The 23,581-nt window shown below is 36.2% G+C and overlaps 2 long non-coding RNA genes across 4 annotated transcripts; both read right to left on the bottom strand.

Annotated features, from left to right (window-relative positions):
• Nucleotides 1-4,304: 4,304 nt before the first annotated feature.
• Nucleotides 4,305-10,019, bottom strand: LOC129481261 (uncharacterized). Of its 3 annotated transcripts, XR_008657315.1 has the most exons (3): nt 8,035-10,019; nt 6,211-6,463; nt 4,305-5,506 (listed from the first exon to the last, which is right to left on the bottom strand). It is a non-coding gene; the product is annotated as an uncharacterized lncRNA (long non-coding RNA). The 3 variants fall into 3 exon arrangements; XR_008657314.1 differs by having other exon boundaries at nt 6,211-10,019; XR_008657316.1 differs by having other exon boundaries at nt 4,305-5,407; nt 6,211-10,019.
• Nucleotides 10,020-10,029: 10 nt separating this feature from the next.
• Nucleotides 10,030-22,483, bottom strand: LOC129481262 (uncharacterized). Its single transcript, XR_008657317.2, has 5 exons — nt 22,356-22,483; nt 18,305-18,369; nt 14,032-14,182; nt 12,647-12,798; nt 10,030-10,109 (listed from the first exon to the last, which is right to left on the bottom strand). It is a non-coding gene; the product is annotated as an uncharacterized lncRNA (long non-coding RNA).
• Nucleotides 22,484-23,581: the final 1,098 nt, after the last annotated feature.

The raw sequence follows: 23,581 nt of genomic DNA, 5'->3' as shown, positions 1-23,581 counted from the left end.
TGTCTCTACTAAAAATACAAAAATTTGCTGTGTGGTGGTGGGCACCCGTAATCCCAGCTACTCGGAAGGCTGAGGCAGAAAAATCACTTGAACCCGGGAGGCAGAGGTTGCAGTGAGATCCTGCCACTGCACTCCAGTCTGGGTGACAGACCAAGACTCTGTCTCAAAAAAAAAAAAAAAATTGCTTCTCATATTTGGATGTCTAGATTTCTAGCAAGGCCAGAGAAATTTTCCTCAATCATTCCCTCAAATAAGTTTTCCAAATTTTAACTTTTTCTTCAGCCTCAGGAGCACCTATATTTCTTAGGTTTTGCCAATTTATATAATCCATATTTTTTGGAGACTTTGATTATTGCTTTTAATTCTTTTTTCCTTTATATTTATCTGATTGGGTTAATTCAAAAGCCTTGTCTTTAGGCTCTGAAATTCTTTCTTCTAGTTGGTCTATTCTATTGTTAAGACTTTCTACGGCATTTTGTAGTTTCCTAAATGTGTCTTTCATTTCCAGAAGTTCTGATTGGATTTTCTTTAAAATATGTATCTGTTTAGAAAATTTTTCATTTATATCTTGGTTTTCTAAAATTTTTTATGTTGACTTACAAAATTTATTTAAGTTGGTTTTAATTTCTTTATGTTGATTTAATATCTTTATGTTTGTTTCTATTGTATCTCCCTGAACAACTTAATAATTAACCTTTTTAATTCTTTGTCATGTATTTCAAATATTTCATTTTGATTTGGATCTACTGCTGGAGAGTTAGTGTGATCTTTTGGGGGTGTTATAGAACCCTATTTATTTATATTGCCAGAATTATTTTCCTGGTTCCTTCTTATTTGGGTAAACTATTTATTATTATTCTTGAATTTATTTTTTTATTACACTGTGGTTTTTTATGTCTCTTGTTTCCCCTTGAGGATGTGACTTTAATGTTTATAGTTTATTGTCACCTAGCTTCAGCTCTGAGTGCTTTCAGTGGGGAAGACTCTGTATGAGTTCCTTGGTTATGGAGAATCTTTGTGTGATGGCTTTCTTTGATGCTGGCTGCAGTAATGATGTGCTGGGTATGTGAGCAGGTTCATTGTCCCCTGTTGGGCTGGAATGGCAGGGGTCTCATGAAGCTTATCTCATTCCCCAGAGATGTGCACTTAAAATTTTTTTCTCTAGTATTTTTTATTCACTGGATTGAACAATTCAGGCTTCTGGCCAGTTTGAGGTGCCCACATGTCAAAACCAGCTGTGGCTAAAGCAGACGGATAAATACAAACCCCAGTATAGGCAGAGATCCCAGCCTTTACAGCAGTGGCTGGGGAAGTTATCAGTGAGATGCACTGAGGTCTTTTCAAGGGTAGATAGGGAGCTGCCAAAGCTCTGCTTCCAGGCCAGCAGGAAAGTGATCCACCTTCCTGTCACACCCCTAACTCAGTGTTCCAGCTGTTCACATCAGGTGGGCACCTCTTTTCATCTGCAGGAAAGCTCATGCTCCATGTAGAGAGGAGTTGTGACTCTACATTTCAAATAAGCCTCGATGGCACTCTTCCTTTGAGAATGCTCCTTTGAGAATGCTCCAGAAATGTTCAGGAATGGTCCTGAAATGTTCCAGAAAGGGTGTCTACAGATCTACCCATGCCAAGCTCCTGTAGGAGTTGCCCCAGCTATATCTGTAATGGTAGATGAGGGGGAGAAGAGGTCTCCTTCTCCACGACCCTTCATGAGCACAAGGGCTGCCTGATTGTTGGGTTAAGAGCCACAGACTTTCCCCACTAAGCCCAGAACTGTACCTGTGCCTCTGCTGAAAGAAACTTCCCACAAGTGGAAAGTTCAGGGACTCAAGGCTTGCGGTCTTGTTTCTTTTGTCCCATGGGGTGTTCCTTAATGTGGTGCACTCCCCCTCCCTCTAAGAGTAGGAGTCCCTGAGAACAAGACTACTGTGAATGCTGCTGTTCCTCTGGGTCTAGCCACCCAGTGGGGCTGCCACACTTTAGGCTGGTACTAGGGAATGTCTGCAAGGGATTCAGTGATGTGACATGTCCTCTAGTCTCACAGCAGCGGGCACCAGCACCAGCTCTGATGGAGGTAGGAGGGCTGTGACGTAGACTCTGAGATTTCCTTAGTTATAAATAGCCTTAGTGTGTTGGCTTTCTCAAATGTCAGCAGTAGTAGTAATGTACGGGGCAAGTGGACAGACTCAAGACCTACTGGTTAGCTAGGGTGATGCAGGTAATGGTGAAGGTGGAGGTCACACAAAAGTTTTCTTTTTCCAGGCCTCTGTGTGATTGTTCCTGCAAATGTTGTAAAAGGCTGGAGGCAGTTGGCTTCCAGCCACGAGGTGGCACTTGCAAAACAGCACCAGCCGTGGTGGTAGCTGTGAAATTTGTGCTTGCCTTATGTTACCCAAGGGAGGTATTCCAGTGCCTTGGGCAATGGGTAGGCCACGGAGATCCCAAAGGACCCTGTCCATTGTGTTACACTACCAGGGTGTGTGGAGGGGCAAAGCCAGGTGGGGGCTGGGTCAGGCAAGTCCATACTTTGGTTTCCCAGGAGCAGGCACAGGCACTTTCCTGGCCACTGGGGTAATATTCCAGGGAGAAGCATAGCTATAATATTAACATTTTTATGAATAATTATTTTAAATTAGAAATTAAAATGTATCAGAAATGCATTCTTACCAATATAAATGGAGCTTTTCCCTCAAATAATTAATACAGTCAAGGATAAATATTATTAATTGATAAAATAACGATCAGGATCAATCCTAGTCCCATTATAGCAATAAGTTTTAAGAAAAATTGTTCACATAAGTAACCAATGAAAGTTTTGTTGTAATAGTACTACTCAGTTCTTTGAGCTCCCTCTAAATTATATTGCAAAAACACATAGTAGTCTGTCCCCAAAATAAGTTTTTTTAGTGATTTATCCGGTGGTATCTGTTTCCAATTTTTGAAAGCAAAATTTGGAAGGCAACTTTCTTGTAAAATGATTTACTATTCTTATGAGTCTATGAGTTTCTCAGTTTCTAAGAAATATAACAAAATGGCTTTCCAAAACACATTGGATAGCTTGATTTGCCCTCTAGATTCACTCTTAACAGTGCTTTGAGCTCCAGGTTAAAGACTGACTACTCCTTTGCCTTTCAGCACCTAATTTAGTTCAATCAGTAGGAGGCTCTCAAGAGACTTGAGATCTAGAGAAAAGCGAGATCAAGATATTTTTCCTTGACTTCATTCCTGGTTTGGTTATCTCAGCATCTATCAGGCAGTCATTTGCACAGCTACTCACATTGTGTTCTAGTTATCATTCCCTCCTTTGCTCCTCCAGGTCCAGAAGTGGTAACACCTCCCTGCAGTTACTAGTCCCAGGGTCCTGTGCTATTTCTGCTGTTTCCCTGAGTCCTGCAGATAACTTTATAAATAATTGTTTTAATAAATTAACTTAAAATTGCCCAGTTTGAGAGTGCCACTTGTTTCCTACTGGAATCAATATCAATAGATTAGAATTTATCAAATGACTATTAACTACAGCTGTTCCTTTTTTTTATTTTGCTCAGAAATACCCTGTTGATCGGGTCAAAATTAGATGAAACTGGAGTAAAACACCTCACACTATTAGCAATGAAAGGAGAATTATGAATAAATAATTTCAAGAATAAAAATAGGTCATACAGACAATAAAAAGAAAGTTCAATTATTTTATTAAATTTATGAGTAAATTTGATTATTTATATAAAATAAGCAAATACCTAGAAGTAAACAATTTACCAAAACCAACACAAGAAGAAACAGAAAAATTGGATTAGTCAGATAACTACTAAAGAGATTGCAAACTCGTCAATTTATTTAATTTATAATTAAAAACCTTCTCATAAAGAACATTCCTTGCCCAGATGGTTGTTTCAGTGGTGAATTCCACCAAATATTTAAAGATGAAACAATTCCAAATTGACTCTCCCAGAGTACAGAGAAAGAGACCACTGCCAACTTATAACTGTGATTTCAAAAACCGAAAAGGCATTATTACAAAGGAAAAAAAGGTATAGGCCAATCTCACTTTTGCCATAATGAATGTAAATATAAAATTCCTAAATAAACTGGAAAAAGAAGTTCTTTTATATCAAAAATAAGAAAAAATCATAAACAAGTGGAGTTATAGTAATTGAATTTGGTCTCACATTCAAATTTAATCAGTGAAAATTATCATATTAACAGACTACAAAAGAAAAATTGTATGATCATATCAATATATGTAGAAAAAGCTTTTGGATGTTGATAAGATTCAACATACATTTTCAAAAACAACAACAAAAGTATTAAAAACTAATAATAGAAGGGAGATTTCTTAGTCTCATATAGAGCATCCACCAAAAACATATTGCAATCATCATACTGGTGAAATCCAGTACAATCAGGCAGTGATAGGAAAATGCAGTGTAAACATTGGCAACAAAACTATTAATGTATAAAAGTTTTTAAAACTTCTAATAAATTAGCAAGAATCAGCAAGTAGGTAGAATACAAAGAAATGGCCCAGCATTTCATTTGAGACTCCAAAAAGGCTGTATTTCACACACACACAAAAAGGCAAACCAGAAATAGAGAATAGGCCTTACAAAAACGAAAACCTAGGCTCAAATGAGCTTCATCTTTAACAGATTTCGCTGATAGGCTACTACTTTACCTATCCACCATCAGCTAACAAACCCCTCTCTGAAGAAAAATTATAAGCCAGAGCATACACAATTCTTCATACAATTTCTAGCATTTAATTAAGAATTAGCAGACACACAAAGAGACAGGAAAAAAAATAATAATTAAATGAAAGAAAAAAGACAGCCCCTACGGGATGGATATAGGAATTATCAAAAACAGATTTTAAAATCATTGTGATTGATATGTTCAAAAGTTAGAAGAAAAGATTGGGAAATTTTCCAAAAAACTAGAAACAATAAAGAACAGTTTTAGAAATGAAAAAAAACAATTGAAATTAAGAAAACAATAGAATAAGAGATTCAACACAGCTAGAGAGAGGATTTGTGAATCTGATTTCTGAATAGAAAATAGGCCAGTAGAAAATATTTAGATTGAAACAAAAAGAGAAAAGGGAATGGAAAAATACAGAAAAGAGAATAAGAGAGATATGGACTTTAAAAACAGTCTAACAAGCTGGGCGTGGTGGCTTGTGCCCGTAATCCCAGCATTTTAGGAGGCCAAGGCAGGCGGATCATCTCAGGTCAGAAGTTTGAGACTAGCCTGGCCAACAAGGTGAAACCCTGTCTCCACAAAAACAGAAATTAGCTGGATGTGGTGACGTGTGCCTGTAATCTCAGCTACACGGGAGGCTGAGGAAGGAGAAGTGCTTGAACCTGGGAGGTGGAGGCTGTAGTGAGCTGTGATCGCACAGCTGCACTCCAGCCTGGGAAACAAAGTGAGACTCCATCTCAAAAAAACAAAAAACTGAAAACAACAACAACAACAAAAAACAAAACAGTCTAACATAGGTGTAATTAGAGACCTACAAAAAAAAAAAAAGGAAATTAAAGCAGAAGCATTATTTGTAACTAATGTTCAACAAATGTTCAAAAGTAATCAGATTTTAAGCTGCTGATTCAAGAAGCAATACAAATGGCAAGAAGAAGAAAAAGAGCACACCAAATAGAAGTAAAAGCCAGTGACCAGAAGAAATCTTAAAACCTGCCAAGGGGAGCAGGGGGAGGCAAACTGTCTATACAAGAAGCAAAAATAAAAATGACCGCTAATTTCTTAGCAGAAACTATATAAATCACAACACAATGAAAAATTTCTTAAGGTTCCAAACAAATAAAAATTGAATGTAAGTTCTATATTGAGTTAAGAAAAATCTTATAAAATCAAAGAGGGTGCATTAATGGCATTTCCAGGAAAAAAAAAATCAGAAATTCATCATAAATAGATTCAGATTCAAAGAAATACAAGTAAAGAATTTTTCAGGGGGGGAAAAGAATCTCCAGATGAAGGAAGAGAAATTCAGGGTAATTTGAAGGGTAATGGAAAAGGAGTGAGGAAATCAAAATGAATATTTACTATATTAAGTCAGGAAAATAATGACTTCTAGTATTTAAAACATATGGAGAATCAAAATACACAAAAGCATGAAAGGCAGGTGAGATCAAACAGAGTTAAAGTGTTCTAAGGTGTTTGTGTTTTCAAAGATTTGGTTAAAAAAACGCAGTGGCTCACCCCTGTAATTCCAGCACTTTGGGAGGCTGAGGTGGGTGGATCACCTGAGGTCAGGAGTTTGAGACCGGCCTGATCAACATGGTGAAACCTCGTCTCTACTAAAAATACATAAATTAGCTGGACACAGTGGCCTTTGCCTGTAATCCCAGCTACTGAGGAGGCTGAGGCAGTAGAATTGCTTGAACCTGGGAGGCAGACATTGCAGTGAGCGGAGATTACACCACTGCGCTTTAGCCTGGGCGACAAAGTGAGACTGTCAAAAAAAAAAAACAAAACAAACAAAAAACACTAATTAAAATTAGATATTAGTAAGTCAAGAAAGCCTAATGTAATACAGAAGATAAATAATGTAAAACTAATAAGGTAATTTAGAAGAGAGTTACATAATAATATTTAATTGATGAGTCCAAGGGAGGAAATAAAGCAGGGTATATAATGAGTAGACTCAATAGAAAACAAATGCAGTTGACCCTTGAACGAAAACGGTTTGAACTGCATGGGCCCACTCACACATGGATGTTTTTCAATAAAAGTTACGCTGGGTGTGCCTGCATCTCCTGCTCCCCTTCCACCTCCTCCACCTCTTCCACCTCTGCCATCCCTGAGACAGCAAGACCGGTCCCTCCTCTTCCTCCTCCTCCTCAGCCTACTCAATGTAAAGATGAAGAAGCTGAAGACCTTGTGATGATCCACTTCCACTTAATGAATAGTAAATATATTTCTCTTCCTTAGGATTTTCTTAACATTTTCTTTTCTCTAACTTACTTTATTGCAAGAATACAGTATATAATACATACAATATACAAAGTATGTGTTGACTATTTATTATTGATAAGGCTTTTGGTCAACAGTAGGATATTGGTAGTTAAATTAGCCAGGAGTCAAAAGTGTTATGTGGATTTTCAACATTGCCCCAGGCGGTCAGTGCCCCAGTCCCTCATTGATCAAGAGTCAACTGCAGTTGCATCAAGGATCACATTGAAGGTCAGAACATCCCACACTCCTCTTTACTACCCTCCGGTGGTTTCTGGTTGCAAATAAGATCAAATACTCCATCTCCAGTTTCACCTATTTTCACCCCCCTCCTTCCTGACTTCACTCTAGCTTCACTAGCTTCTCTGCACCTTGAATGTGCCAAGCATCTGCCCTTTAGAAACTTTGCAGTCACTCTTCACTCTGTCTAGATTGCTCTTTTCCATATATTTCCAAGAATAGCCTGACTCTAATATTATGTCCTTAAAATGGCATCCCACATCCTCCTCTCTAAATTAATCACTTAGTTATCCCATTCTAGGGTATCACACCACCCTTATTTTGTTTTCAGCTTTGTAGCGCTGATCCTCTGAATTTATGTTAGTCATTTTTTTCTTCATTATGTTTTTTTCTACTCTACCATAACATAAGCTCTATAAAAACACAGACCTTACCTGTTTCTGTTCTTTACCTAATCACAGCATATAAAACAGTGCATGGAATATGGTGTGAATCAAGTAAATAATTATTGAATGGATGAATGAAGTGTCTAATGAAGCGGGTAAGGCACATTAGGCTGTCTTAAAAGAAATATAAATTTCCCAAACATGGAAGTTTATATGTTCATTCTTTTATTGATTAGATGATTTCTGGGATACTGTATTTGAGTCTAAGTATCACGTTTTAAGAGGCTTTTGCCAGTCTGGAATTTGGATTTTATCTTAATGACAACAGGAGAAAAACACACAAAACTGCAAATATTTGAATTGTCATAAGGAAATAGAATAGACAGTTGCCTCCTGTTAACAGAACTATGATGAGTAAAGGTAAAAGGGATGTAGTTGAAGGTACCTTCAGGATTCAGATTCTCCAAATGAAATGCCTTTGTAGTTTTCATTGGCAGAAAAAATTGCTATGATTGAGATGATTGAGGCTGATGCAGCTAGTCACATATTAGAGATTCTATACACAACATTTCTGTAAAAGTGAGAAGTTAGACCAAATGACCTTGAGAGCTCCTTAAACTTTGTTTCTATTCTACAGTACTATATAATGTCATCACAGTTCAGTTTACACAAAGTAAATACAACTCATAGTAATATTTCTTTAATCATAAAGGATCATTATGGTATTATCTCCCTATTTTGATTTCTTTCTAATTTTTTCTAACATTTGGTTTCTCCATTCCATTTACTATCTGAAGAATTTTGGTAGGAATGGTTCCAGAACCATACGGCCCTAGTTTGCTACTTCTGCTGTCTCCCCAATCTAATGCCGCCTGGGTGCCTCCCTGCAGCCTCTGATTCACGGTAGCCACCTAACATTGGATAAATCCAACGTTCATGTTATCTAGATGTTGTGACAAAATGTTAGTTCATTAATTGCCTGGTCCATGCTTCCTGTTCATGTGGGTCAGAGTGGAGGTAAGGAGGTTTTTCTAACAAGAACGATGTTTGCAGCATTAGTCTTCTTAAGTAAATTTTATTGTCCTTAGCTGATGACCACTGAACTGTCATGATAACACTTAACCTTATTTGTTCTTTCCTCTTCCTCTACCTTATCAGTGAGAGAATAATATAAGTGTATGGGACTAACACAAGCAGATACCTAGCATTCTATGGGGTGAACATGCTGCTTTTGAGATTTATGCAATTGAAGGGGAAAGTTACATTTTTCTAGCATAGGATCTCTTTTTTCTTTTTTCATTCCTTCTTCTCTGATCCACTTCCACTTTCACTGCCAAAAGCCAAGTTCTATAATGTCATGTGTATTAATGTATTTTGATTTTTTTCATAACTACTCTCAAGTCTCCAGCTTCTGCTCTAGTCAATTAGCCCTAAATACTATCGTTGGTATAATCTATCTAACACATGCCTCTGATTCCAGAGGTATCAAGTCCAGCCCTCCAGCCAGAACCTTCGCAGTCAGACCACAATTCACCATTCAGGCCTTATCTGGGCTACTCCTTATCAAATTGTAAGCTTTCCTAAATTCCACCCTGGCTTTGCCTACTTTATTCCCATTTTATACTCATCTGTAAATCTTCCCCATATTGAAGCAGGTAGGAGAGTGAGCAGGAGGATGGTTAGGGTGGAATTCCTGCAAATGGAAGAAAATGAAGATCAGGAGTTGTGTGGGGAGTGGTGGGAGTTTTAGGGTAAAGATACTATGAAGAGATTTGGATAAATCGCAGATAAATATGTTTTTTGTATTTAGCCTGGTATAAAAACATAAAGAATAGATTTCTGAATTTAATTTTCTGCATACAGATGTTTATAATCATTGTTGATTCAGATTCAATTAGAGAATAAGCTTTTCATATTATAATTTTAGCACCTAAGACAGACAAGCAGGCCTTTCCCTGTCTCACTGGTCCATAGCAATACTCATTACTTGTTGGTTGATTTGAGCCATGTATTGGTGGGGGTTTATCAGTTGTAATCCAAAACTGTCCTTCCTGTCACAGGATTTCATCTCTGGATGATTACTTCTGTATATGTTCTAAAACATCCGAGTCAGGCCTCAGCATTACTGGGTTGCATCTGTATCACAAATTACTTCACACACAGTATAACAGAGTAGTGATTGATCTCTGCTTCCCATTATCTTTATCCATCTTATTACAAGTTCTGGTGAATGACTAATGAGGAATGTTGGACTCTGAACAATTCTGTTTTCTGTTATTGCTGCAAAATATTCAAAACTCGAAGGAAAAACAAAACAAAATGAAGGAAAATAGCAGTAATTTGAGAGTTCTTCACATATACAGAAGGACACACACAAAAACACAGCTTGATGAGCAGAAAGCCAGAATGGATAGAAATAGCAGTTTCCACTAAAACTTACTCTTTTAAATGATTACTTTTTTTTCATACAGATCTTTAAGGCAAATCCTGGTTTCTTTTTTCATGTACTCCCTCTTTACTCTGTAAGTATTTTAGAGTAGAGGGAAAAGCTTGAGGCAACTCCATAGTAATTCTCAATCATAAACTTCCCTGAATCCCTCCCTGTTGGTGTTCTTGTCCTTTATACAGAAACAAAAAGTTTTAAAAGGGGAAAATGAGTCCTTCTTTAAACTCCCCTTTAACTTAGAGTCAATCAAGTCTGTTGTATTTCAGCTTATCTGTAACAAATCTTACTTCAATGGTATTTTAATCAGCATGTAAAAAACTAAAGAAATGGCTGGGCATGGTGGCTCACACCTATAATCCAAGCACTTTGGGAGCCCGAGGCAGGTGGATTACCTGAGGTTAGGAGTTCAAGACCAGCCTGGCCAACATGGTGAAAGCCTGTCTCTACTAAAAATACAAAAATTAGCCAGGCATGGTGGTGGGTGCCTTTAATCCCACCTACTCGGTAGGCTGAGGCAGGAGAATAGCTTGAAACTGGGAGGCAGAGGTTGCGGTGAGTCGAGATTGCGCCACTCTGCTCCAGCCTGGGCTACGGAATGAGACTCCGTCTCAAAAATAAAAAGAAAAAAGAAAAAAATAAGAAAAATTTTGAAAATTTTTAAAAAATATTTAAAAACTAAATGAAATACTTTTCTGTTCTTTCTTGTCCCACTACGTAAAGAATGGGACAAACTTGCTTTATTTTAGTGCTTTGTTATAGTCTGAAATAGGCTTTTCCCCCAGTATAAGAGAAATTGACGGGAAAGTTACGTAATCTTCTTAGATTTCTTGAGTAGGATCTTTACTGAGTGAATTTTTTATTTTAATTTGGAATATTGTGAATCCCAAGAGTATCAGTTGATCTACCTTTAATTTTTTTTTTTTCAGAGACAGGGTCTTGGAGTTCAGTGGTGTGATAATAGGTCATTGCAGCCTCATACTCCTGGACTCAAGTTATCCCACCACTTTAAACTCCTGAGGAGCTAGCACTACAGGTGTACTCCACCATGTCTAGTTAACTCTTAAAAATTGTTTGTAGAGAGGGGGGGCCTCATTATTTTGCCCAGGCTGGCCTTGAACTCCTGGCCTCAAGTGATCCTCTTGCCTTAGCCTCGCAAAGCACTGGGATTACAGATGTGAGCCACTGTACCAAACCAGGTCTGCCTTTAATTTTACATGAATTTATTTAAAAGCCACCCAATTCCAAGCATAATACTAGACGGTAAAAAGCCAAAAATAAATAAGCTATGTGCCTGCCTTCGGGGAGCTCACAACTGTGTTTGGAAAACTAATATGTAAGGAATAAAAAGACATAATTTCGTGTTATAATAACTGTAATTGATTTATGTATAAAGTTAATAGGCAGTTATAATGAGAACTCTGCCTAAGCGAGTCAGGAAAGGAGAAGGCTTCATAAAATAGGAGACATTTGAGCAGAGCCCTGAAAGATTCTTAAGAGTTTGGGAGGAGGGATGTTCCAGGGAGAAAGACACTGAGTAATTAGTTAAAAAAAACTATAATCAGTTCTCTGATAATAATTCTCTATGAGTTTAGCACAGAACTTGGGGCTGGAAGCAAGCATGAAGCATTCTGAGTGCCATTCTAAGAAGTTGGCACTTTGTCTTAGCAATAGGGAACTTTTCATGGATGTTAATCAAGAAGTTAGATGAACAGGTTTATGTTTGGGGTTGGTTCAGAATAAAACAGATAAGAGTGAACCTGAAAGTCTGGAGACCTAAGTGGAAGAATTTTGCAACATTCCATAAGAAAGATGATAGAGGTCTTAATAAATGCAGTAACAATGGAACTAAAGAGGTAAACATAGGCAGGAGCACAATTAGGGAAATAGAATCTAGTGTCAGGTTAGAACTAAGCAATGAAAAAGGAGGAAGAGCTCTAGAATAACTCACAGGTTTTTAGATCCTATGCACAAAGTTTTGAAACACATCAGGGTCCAGCACAGTGGCTCACGCTTGTAATCCCAGCACTTTGGGAGGCCAAGGCAGAAAGATCATTTAAGCCCAGTAGTTCTAGACCAGCATGGGCAACAGAGCAAGACCTTGTCTCTCCTAAAAATTAAGGAAAAAAAAAAAAAAAAAGCCTGGTATGGTGGCACGAGCCTATAGTCTCAGCTACTCGGGAGGCTGAGGCAAGAGGATCGCTTGAACCCGGGAGTTCTAGGTTGCAGTGAGTCATGATTATGCCACTGCACTCCAGCCTGGGCAGTGGCCCTATCTAAAAATAATTTTTTAACACATCAGCAGCATCACTCATATTTATTGAAGGCATATTCTGTTCCAGATACTGTGCCAGGCACTGCATTTCAAATCCTGTAATAATCTTATAAGACAGTTACCATTATTATTCCAATAAATATGAATGAGTTTAAATTCCCTTGGAAAGATGATTGAAATGTAACTAATAGCTTCAACCTTTCACTAGAATCACTTTTCAACACATTTTGATGTTTACTATTATTATTTATTATTAATATTTATTATTACTTTTCCATATCCACATGAGTCAAGGACCAGATATTAAATCCACTTTAATATATGAAGAAATTTACTGACCTGGAAAAAAAAGATAGCAATTCAGGCATAAAAGTCTTAGTCTCATTGCTGCCAAGGTGGAGAACTTTTCTGGCTGGCTGTCATTGCACTACTGTTATTAGGGAAGATATTGTCTTCAACTTGGCTTTGTGCTATTTCATAAATTTACAATTCTGCAACAGAGATTCAAGGAAAAATATAGATGAGTTAGGGCCGTTTGTTTCAAGTGAAAAAAAATCATCTCCAATTTAAGCGTAATGACTAAGGTGTCTTACAGAACTCAAGAATAGGAATGTCACTAAAGGAAGGAATAACTGGAACTAAGCTCTCCGGAAGTGTTAGCACTCCTCCTTTCTTCTGGTTTATTTGAATCTTCTTTTTTCCCCTCTCTGAAGACTAGCTTTTGTCAATGTAAGATTTTATTTTCTCTGAATACGTTTATACATACATATAGACACATATGTATATGTGTGTGTATATATATACGCACACACATATGTATACGTAAAAATCCAATTATTTTATATGAAATAGATATATTTTTACATGGTAAGAACAAATCGTGACTACTGGGATTTTCCTAAATTAATATTCAATTTGTCAAAGTAAAAAGTTCTCAAATTTAGTTTATTTTAAGCCCTTAACTTTATATACATCATATAATTCTATTTATAAATTCAGTAAAATGTAACATTTACTCTCAAATTGGTCTTTGACTAAAGTTTGAGTAACTCGGATAGCAGAATGCACTAAGCAATCAGGCTTCTTACAATTTAGTTAATTTGATTGACTTAAATATTTTAGACAGCGCTTATAAAGTTAAGGTATTTGATTTACTTTTTACTTGCCTAAATTGATAAGCAAAACTTTCTAAGGTACTTGAATCACTCTAATAAACCAGACAAATTAAATTCATAAAAATGATAATTCTAAAGTTATCTCAAACATCCCAATACTCTCTATAATCTTGTAACAATTCTCTTAGGTTTTTCAATACAAATAACAAGTCCAAATCAAATTTTAAGTTATAATTTTAAATGAGATTCAAAGGTCTCAACTGTCAGTTTCTCTAATAAGCCAATAATGTTATGTGGCCTCCAACATATCCCCCTGTGATCCTTGACTCCTGGTATCTACACTCCTATGTAGCTCCCCTCCCTCCCAGAGAATAGGATGCATGAGAAACAATGTCACTTCCAAGATAAGGTTACAAAAAACAAAAACAACAAAAAACTTAGCTTCTGTTTATGGTGACCATTCATCCTCTCCTGATTGCTGGATCTAATGAACTAAGTTGCCCTAAGAGGGCCCTTGTGGCAAAGGACCAAATGAGGCCTTCAGCAAACAACTAGTGAGAAACTGAAGCATTCAGTCCAACCACTCATGAGAAACTGAATTCTACTTACAACCATACAAATGAGCTTGACAACAGATCCTTTCCCAGTTGAGTCTTCAGATGAAACTGCAGCCCCAGCCAACACCTTGACTGCAGCCTTGAAGAGACATTAAGGCAAAGGCATCCAACAAATCTTTTCCTTGATTCCTGACCCACAGAAACTATGAAATAATAAAGTTTTGTTATTTTAAGTCAATACATTTTGAGATAATTTGTTTTATAACAATAGACAACTAATATAGATATTAAATATTATAAATAGTATATAACCAAATATGAATATATTGCTCTTAATACCAGAGCCTTAACACTATAGATTTTATATACTTAACTATTTCTATATTTAATTCTAAACCTCCCCAAAAAGTCAATTTTGTTAACTGAAGAAGGAAATAGTATTACCATCTCAGTATGTTAAAAGCGCTTATTGACTTGTGTGATTTGGGGCAAGGATGAGAGACCTGAAAGAAGGGTCATGCAGATAGATACTGCTGCTGCTACTGACAAAAGGGCTCAAGACACCCCTTTACTTAATATTTTCATTGTATTTGAATAAATGAATTCTGCTATCTGAGGGTTTAGCTAACTTTTTCACCACCTAATTGCATTTCATAGTTCTTTATGTTTCTTATTAGATTTAAATGACATTTACTGGACGTTGAATATATTTTATGACTAGTTTGACTTAAATATCAGACTAGTGAAGACTCCTACCTTCTCTCATCCACAGGGTAGAAAACATGATCCTAACTGCTCCCAACACTCCTATCTTTATAGCTACATTCCTGGCATATTAAAAGATAGAAACTTCCATTTCTGCGTTTCCATTTCTAAAACTGTTCTAAGGACTCCACTTGATACATTTCACGGATTGTGCCTGTCTCTGGACTAATCAACAGTGCCAGGAGGAAGAGATTACAGGAAACATCCTCTGATTCTCAGGTATGAGAATGAGAGGAAAGGTGTCAGCCAGACAATCCCTTAGATTTTCAGTGCATAGCAATTAAAACTCATGGGGTTAGATTTATTTTGCATCAATTTAAGTCGATAAAGAAACAATATTCTGATTCTCAGCTGGAAAAAAAGGAAAATTTCATAGTCACTGGACTCTTCCCAACTCCTAACCTTTCTAACCCTTCTCTTCAAGGGCTGCTCTTATATCCACATGTTGTCACAGCAATGACTCACCTATGTCTGACCTTCTGGGACAGCACGCCAGTGCTGTAAAAGTTGGAAGTTTTACAGTAAAGTTCCACACCAATTCTCCCTTTTCAAAAGTTGAACTTTGTAGCATGTAGGTGAAGAGAGACCCATAGCCAGGGCCAGAAGAGCAAAATCCAGCCATTTCACTTTCTAAGCTTGAAACAATTATTTAATTTGCATATAAGTACCTGGAAATGTTTCTAACTGTAATGTATTAAGGACTCTAAAAAGCAACTTGTTGGGACAAGGTTAAAGCAAATAAGAGATAAATGTACAGATAAGAATTTTAGACACCAGAGAAAGGTAAACAGGTTATATTTGGATAAAGAACCTCTGGTAGCAATAAAGTTGGGCGTTGGAGTATGACAGCTGTAGGCTGTCACTACCAGGCAAGAAAATAGTTATTTGATGCTTTCTGCCACTTGAGTTATCTTAGTTAAACATAATCATCTAAAAGTAAGGAAATTAAAGACAGATTTTTCTCCTAGCTTTTTTCTTCATGGATTTAAAACAAAAGCACTGTAATGAAGAAGTCAATATCATAAGGATTTCAAATTAAAATTAGGTGGTGAAAAAAGTTAGCTAAACAGTCAGGTAGCAGAATTCATTTATTCACATCCAAGGGATATTAAGTACAGGGATGTCTTGAGCTATGCTGTCAGTGGCAGGAGAGGTAATAATAGCTATTGATAAGTGATATGATAACAATAGAATCTACAAGGGAAGATAAGGATAAAGTAAATTGATTTGTAGATAATAACTCCTTAAACATAATTTGTTCTTTCCTCAAAATTCTGGCTTTTTAAAATGTATCCATGCCCTGTCTTCAGTCTCAGGATGGGCATTGTAAACCTTAGAAAAAAATGGGTAAAATATATCAATATGACTGAGTATCATCTCGGTCTTTCTTCTTTTAAATTAATTATGTGAGGCATATCAGAACTTCTCCTTAGGACTCGTAGTGAGAAGTGCCATTTAATTACACAGTACTTTGAATCTTTCACATGGCTAAGTATGTATGTCCAGTTCTATGAAATGAATAAAGATTTGATTACTACAGAGGAGAAAGGAACTTTCTTTGCCAAACCAGATACGAGTCACACACAATTTATCAATTTGGCAAACAATGAACTCTGTACCTCTGTTTTCCTTTACATTTTTCAGAGGTTAAAAAATAGACTCCATGTAGAGATACTTGATGAACAATATTTTACTACATACTCAGAATGTAGTTCACCTTTACAAAATGCACTCAGATTTTCCTTTAGAAATATCCCTTCCCCATTGTACTGTAGCCATGAACTTGGAAGAATTGACTCTATCTCAGCTTCAAGCTATATTATCTTACCTCACTTAAAACAGATACTGGTTCCATAGGGCTTTTTCCCAAACCCAGATCAATCAGTATTTGTCTTCTTCCTGGCCACAGTGATTGGCCCAGTCAGAGTAAATCTCAAGACTTTGTTCAACGATTATAGAATGTGACACTCTCTCTCTTCTTGGATGTGAACCAAGTAACCTGTTGCCCTGGTTGCCCTACTATTGGCAACCATTTTGTGAATATGATGGAAGCCAGAATACAGAGGAGGGAACAGCCAAGAGAATCACAGGAAACTGAGAGACTGCCTTGATCAAAACATACCTGGACTTTTCAGATATGTGAGCCAAAAAATCTAGTTTATGGTTTATGCTAATTTAAGTTGGGGATTTGTTACTTGTAACCAAAAGTATTGCTACTAATATGTTAAGTATCTATTAGGTTGGTGCAAAAGAAATTACAGTTTTTGTCATTTAAAAGTAACGTAGTATTCATCCAGGGAATGAACACTAGAAAATAGTGAAGGTTAAACTAATTACTATCATATATTTCCATTCTCTATAGCATTTCATAGCTATAAGAAGATCAGATGGAAATTCACACATACATAATCAACTAATATTTGACAAAGGTGCCATAATACACAATGGGAAAAGTATAGCCCATTCAATTAGTGGTGTTGGGAAAATTGGATATCCACACATAAAAGAATGAAATTGGGACGGGCATGGTGGCTCATGCTTGTAATCACAGCACTTTGGGAGGCTGAGGCAGGCGGTTCACGAGGTCAGGAGTTCAAGAATGAAACTGGACCCTTGTCTTACACTATATACAAAAATTAACTAAAGCCTTAAATGGAAGATTTGAAGCCATAAAACTAGAAGAAAACGTAGGGAAAAGCTCCTTGACGTTAGTCTTGGAAATGATATTTTACATATGACATCCAAAGCACAGGCAACAAAAGCAAAAATAAACAATTGAGACTACATCAAACAAAAAAGCTTCTGCGCAGCAAAGGAAACAATCAACAAAATGCAAAGGCAACCTACAGAATGGGGGAAATATTTGCAAACCACAGATCTGATGAGAGGTTAATAACCAAAATATGTAAGGAACTCACATAACTCAAAAGCGAAAATCAAATAACCTGATTAAAAAATGGGCAAAAGATCCAAATAGATATTTTTCCAAAGAAGACATACAAATAGTCAACAGGTATATGAAAAGGTGCTCAACATCACCAGTGACTAAGGAAATGTAAATCAAAACCATAGTGAAATATCACCTCACATCTGTTAGCATGATTGTCATAGAAAAGACAAGAGATAACAAGTATTGGCAGGAACGTGGAGAAAAGGGAACCCTTGTATGCTGTTAATGGGACGGTGAATCGATAAAACCATTTTGAAAACAGTATAGACGTTCCTCAAAAAATTAAAAATAGAACTACCACATGTACCAGCAATCTCTTTTCTGGGTAAGTAAACAAAGGAAATAAAATCAGTATTTGGAAGAGATATCTATACTCCTGTGTTCATTGCAGTGTTATTCACAATAGACAAGCTACATAACAATGTAAATGTGCATTGAAAGGTAAAGAAAATGCACACACACACACAATGGAATATTATTCAGTCATTAAAAAAGGAAATCCTGCCTTCTGCAACAATATGGATGAACTTGAAGGACATTATGCTTAGTGGAATTAGCTAGGAACAGAAAGACAAATACTGCAAATACCGCAAATGCTGAATGATCTCACTTGTATGTGGAATCTTCAAAAGTTGAATTCACAGAAGCAGAGAGTAGAATGGTGGTTGCTGGAGGCTGGAGTGTGGGGAAAATGTGGACATGTTAGTCAAAACGACAAACTTTCAGTTATAAGATGAACAAGTTCTGGGGATCTAACATACAGCACGGTGACTATAGTTAATTACTGTACTTTATTGTATATTTGAGATTTGATAAGACAGCATACTTTGAGTGAACCTCACCACACATTCACACACACAAAAGGTAGCTATGGGTGATGATGGATGTGTTTATTAATTCGATTGTGGTAATCATGACAAGATGTGTAGGTATATCAAATCATCACACTATGTAATTTGAATATATACAATTTTTGTTTGCCAATTAAATACTTTAAAGTTAAGAAAAAAATATGAAGTGGAAAAAAAAACTATGAGTTAATTAGGACCAAGCACTCTTTCAGTGTTGCATATATTTAGTAGCTCATTCAACTGCTTTTTATAAGTGTTTGATGCCAACTTTGAAAGCCCTGGTTAAAAAATATGCCCAAAAAGCAACCCATTTCAGGATTGCTTAGTCTAATATTTTTCTGTACTAATAAGCTGCTCTATTACATAAAATACTCAATCTTAGTCATTCTTTTGAGATAAAGCTTAGCAAGATGTTAATATTTAAAATTATATTCTTAGATGGGCAAGATAGAAGTTATTTGTTATTAAACAACTCAGCAGATATTAGTTTATCAGATTAGCTTCAGCAGAGGTAAGAACCTTAAGGAAATGGAATACGTGTATTATTAGGTCAAGGAAAGTCCTGAAAGAAAGATTTTCTAGAGTGTGACGACCTATAGAGGAAGCAGGTCTGAGTGGGGAACAGATGATAAGGACAGGTAAAGATGAGGAAAGAGTAGTAGAGTGACAAAAATTATCGCCAAACTAACCGCACTTACTTCCCCCCGTGCCAGTACTGTGTAGAGAGTGTTTATGAATCCTGTCTTAAAGCTTGGACTGTGTATTTATATGACTATAAACCCTGACACCAACACTTGGCAAAGTAATCAGAACATGTCCTAGCACAAGAAGAGCTTTCAGGCCAGAAACTTGTTACAAACAACCCGAATGGATGCCATATTTTAAACCTTACAGCTTGCCTCCCTACTCTCTTTCCCTACAGCCTCACTCCACCGTATCCTGAGAGTCAGTGATTTTCTTGGCAATTAGTCCTTACAAGATATTTGCATGATACTTATGCTGCACTTTCCATCTAAACTGGAAATAAACCAGCTTCGTAAAAAATTTCTACTTGTCTCACTGGAAACAAACAAACAAAAAGCAATGATTAAGTACTAGAATTGCATCCAGACATAACCAAAGCTGGTTTAGCTCTTATTTAATAAACTTGGCTTCTTCTAAAGCAATAGGGCCATTCTTTTCCCTTCCATTCTGCTATCTGTCTACTACATCTTTGGCTGCCTTTTTTCTGATATATCAAATAAAAGATTATTTGATTTAGGGGAGGTTTCCAAATATTTATGGAGTAGCTTGAAAGAAAATCTTTGTAAAATCACTTCGGGAAAGATGTTTTCCTCCTACAGAATAAAAGTCTTAAATGTTTTCATTTCTTTCTATCTGAGAGAGAAAGAGAGAAACGTATTAAATGAAGGTGTATAACTACCACTTATTATTGATCTAGTATTTTATTTTAAGAAAACGCTTTCGTGTGTAAAGTTATAATATTAAGAAAATGTAATGCGTTGCAAAGTTTTTAGAAATGAAAAATCCTGTTTCATATGTCTATGATTTGATTTCAGGCGGAAAAAAAAAGCACCATTCAAGCCTCATTTGAAGTACAGTACCAATTTACCAGTAGATTAATGTCAAATCCTTCTATGTTTGAAATTCTGACCTTTTATTTTTATTTTATTTAATCAGGAAATATTTTAAACTATACTGTTTAGGCTTCTAGGTTTCAGATTAGCTCAGTCACCAGAAGCCTGTTCTTCTCCACTGGGGTTCTGGCAAAATGGACTAAACCTGGTAGAATATCAAAGTTTATTGAGCCACAGGAACTACAGAGTCTTAATTTTCCTCATCACTCTCCACTCCACATCCCCACTCCCACCATAAAAACTAGTAATACAATCCAGAAAAGAAACTTAGAGTTACTAAATCAAATAGAGTGTAGCAAAAAATCCCAGTCTCAGAAGAAAGATCAATTTATATTTGTTTATTGATCTCTAACAAAACATTCGTAAGTATGATGCCAAAAATTAAAATTCAGAAAGTCAGCTTAAACACACAAGTCATCATTCTTATGACGGTCCCGTAGCCAGTTGATAATTATACGTCCTTCTTATAGCCAAAGGATCTGAATCCAATTTCTGCAAAGTATGTGAAGTACTTACCAGAAAGAACTTTTAAAAATGGCATGAGGCAAACTCCGGATCTTATTTTTTATTTCTCTCTGAAAATCTCTACTTCAAAGACAGAAGTTTTGATTGCCCAAGTGACAGCCTTAAAATATTATATTTGCTAAAATCTTAAAGGAGCAAATGCTTCAGTATGACTTCTAACCTTCAGTATACTGGTATAGTTCCAAGAGGGGGGGGGAAAAACAACTACAAAACCCTGAGACTGTATATTGAGAAAATACCGAGTGCATTTAAAAGATCTACCATGTTTTATTATTCATAGCTTTCTAGCTCCCAAACATTGGTAGACAACTTCTAAATGTAAAATAAAAAAAGTATAAATAGTATGTGCAGCTCAAGTGCAAACTTCTGATTTTGAATATAAAATGTAAGAGGAATGAAATATATACTTTGGCCAGGTGCGGTGGCTCATGCCTATAATCCCAGCACTTTGGAGGCCAAGGCAGGAATGTAGTTTGAGCCTACAGGTTCAAGGCCAGCCTAAGCAACATAGTGAGACTGCACTTCTACAAAAATTTTTTTAAATCGGCCAGGCATGATGGTACATGCCTGTACTTCCAGACACTTGGGAGGCTGAGGAATGATGATCGCTTGAGCCTAGGAGTTCAAGGCTGCAGAGAGCCATGATTGTGCCACTGCACTACAGCCTGGGTAACAGATTGAAACCCTGTTTCAAAAAAAAAAATATATATATATATATATATATATACACACACATATATAATATATATGTATAAAACATATATTGGGTAATCTATTAACAATGTAAGCTATATATATATATAGCTAACAATGTAAGCTATATATATATATATAGCTAACAATGTAAGCTATATATATATATATAGCTAACAATGTAAGCTATATATATATATATAGCTAACAATGTAAGCTATATATATATATATAGCTAACAATGTAAGCTATATATATATATATAGCTAACAATGTAAGCTATATATATATATATAGCTAACAATGTAAGCTATATATATATATATAGCTAACAATGTAAGCTATATATATATATATAGCTAACAATGTAAGCTCTATATATATATATATATAGCTAACAATGTAAGCTATATATATATATAGCTTACAATGTAAGCTCTATATATATATATAGCTAACAATGTAAGCTATATATATTGCTTACATTGTTAATAAATTATATATATAGCTTATATTGTTTATATATAATATTATATATACTTATGTATATAAAATATATATACTTTATATATATTTTATATATATATCTTATATTGTTAATAGATTACCCAATATTCCCATGACATACTGAAACTACTTGACTCACTAGTAGAGCTAAGACTAGGACCTAAGCCTCCCCTCCCACAGGACACATCTAAACTTCATTCTACTAGGTTAGATATTGGCCAATTCATAAGGTACCCACCTCAGTGACAGAGTACAAAGGCCTCTAAATAATAGCAGAAAGTCACACCAGTAAAGGTAACTTTCCCTCTGGGTGTGAGTTCTGTTCCTTTATGATTAAGCTAATTTTGATTTTTAAAATTAGCTCCTTGCTTGGCTCTATGTAATTATTAATGCAAGAAAACTGTCTGAGCTGCTGCCTTTGGGTCTACCTTTAGATCTTGTCACTTACCTACATGGCCTTTGAGCTTGCCAAGTCTTCGTATGTTTCTCCCTATAAAGATAAGAAGGAAGTCTTTATCAAAACCTTGGGAAAGGCCGGGCGTGGTGGCTTATGCCTATCATCCCAGCACTTTGGGAGGCCGAGGTGGGCGGATCACAGGGTCAGGAGTTCAAGACCAGCCTGGCCAATATGGTGGTGAAATCCCGCCTCTACTAAAATAATACAAAAATTAGCCTGGCATGGTGGCGGGTGCCTGTAGTCCCAGCTACTCGAGAGGATGAGGCAGGAGGATCGCTTAAACCCAGGAGGAGGAGGAGGTTGCAGTGAGCCAAGATCGTGCCACTGCACTGCAGCCTGGACAACAGAGAGGGACTCTGTCCAAACAAAAATGAAAACAAAAACAAAAACACACACACACACACACAAAAAAAAAACCTTGGGGAGACCTTATCAAAATCTTGATCAGGAAGCTAGATCTACTGGCAACGAATAGTTGGGTTTCTGTTTAAGTAATTAACTTTCCTCAATTTTTTTTAACATGGAAATTTCACTGGACTGAATCAGGATTTCCACAATTCTAGTCAAGAAACAGATGGATTCATGAGACCCAAGAGTCTAACTCAGGTCTGAGCAGAACGAGAATTAATTGTATAGAACTGAATGAATTGATGAGAGATAGTTGTGTGGTTTTGTTTGGAAAACTATTGATGTTTTAACGTTCTATTTTTCTAGATAAATGAAGAGCCCCTTTCTCTGAAGCAATCTATCACTCATAACAATTTAGTGGATTATATCTTAATAAACTAAAATGTACATTTACAAATAATATATTTTTCTTCCTGCCTGATTCCTCCAGAATTTGGAAACTCTGATTGAGTATCTTAATTTCATGGCAATGTAAGTATTTGTATAAGTCTGACTAAAAACAAAAAAAGAAAATTGGGATAGTAAAACTAATAGTAACTATTATAGGATTACTGTGAGTTTTAAAAAGAAAAAATATATAATGCATTTAGAACAATCTCTGAGTTTAGTAAGTACTCAATAAAGTTTATTTTATTCTTATTTTTTATTTGTATTGCTTTATTTTTATCAGTTCTCTGTTAGCAATCATCCCAACAGATCCAATGCTGAACTCAAAACACTGACCAGGCATGAACACCTGTCAGGTCCCAGCCCAGCCTGCCCAAGCCTTTGCTCCCCGCTCTGCCCTATCCCGTCCAAAAATGGATCAA

The sequence above is a fragment of the Symphalangus syndactylus genome, chromosome 4, assembly GCF_028878055.3.
Source record: "Symphalangus syndactylus isolate Jambi chromosome 4, NHGRI_mSymSyn1-v2.1_pri, whole genome shotgun sequence".
Classification (NCBI taxonomy): Eukaryota; Metazoa; Chordata; class Mammalia; order Primates; family Hylobatidae; genus Symphalangus; species Symphalangus syndactylus.
Note: the sequence above shows the minus strand (reverse complement) of the source record. Positions and strands in the feature narration are given on the sequence as shown.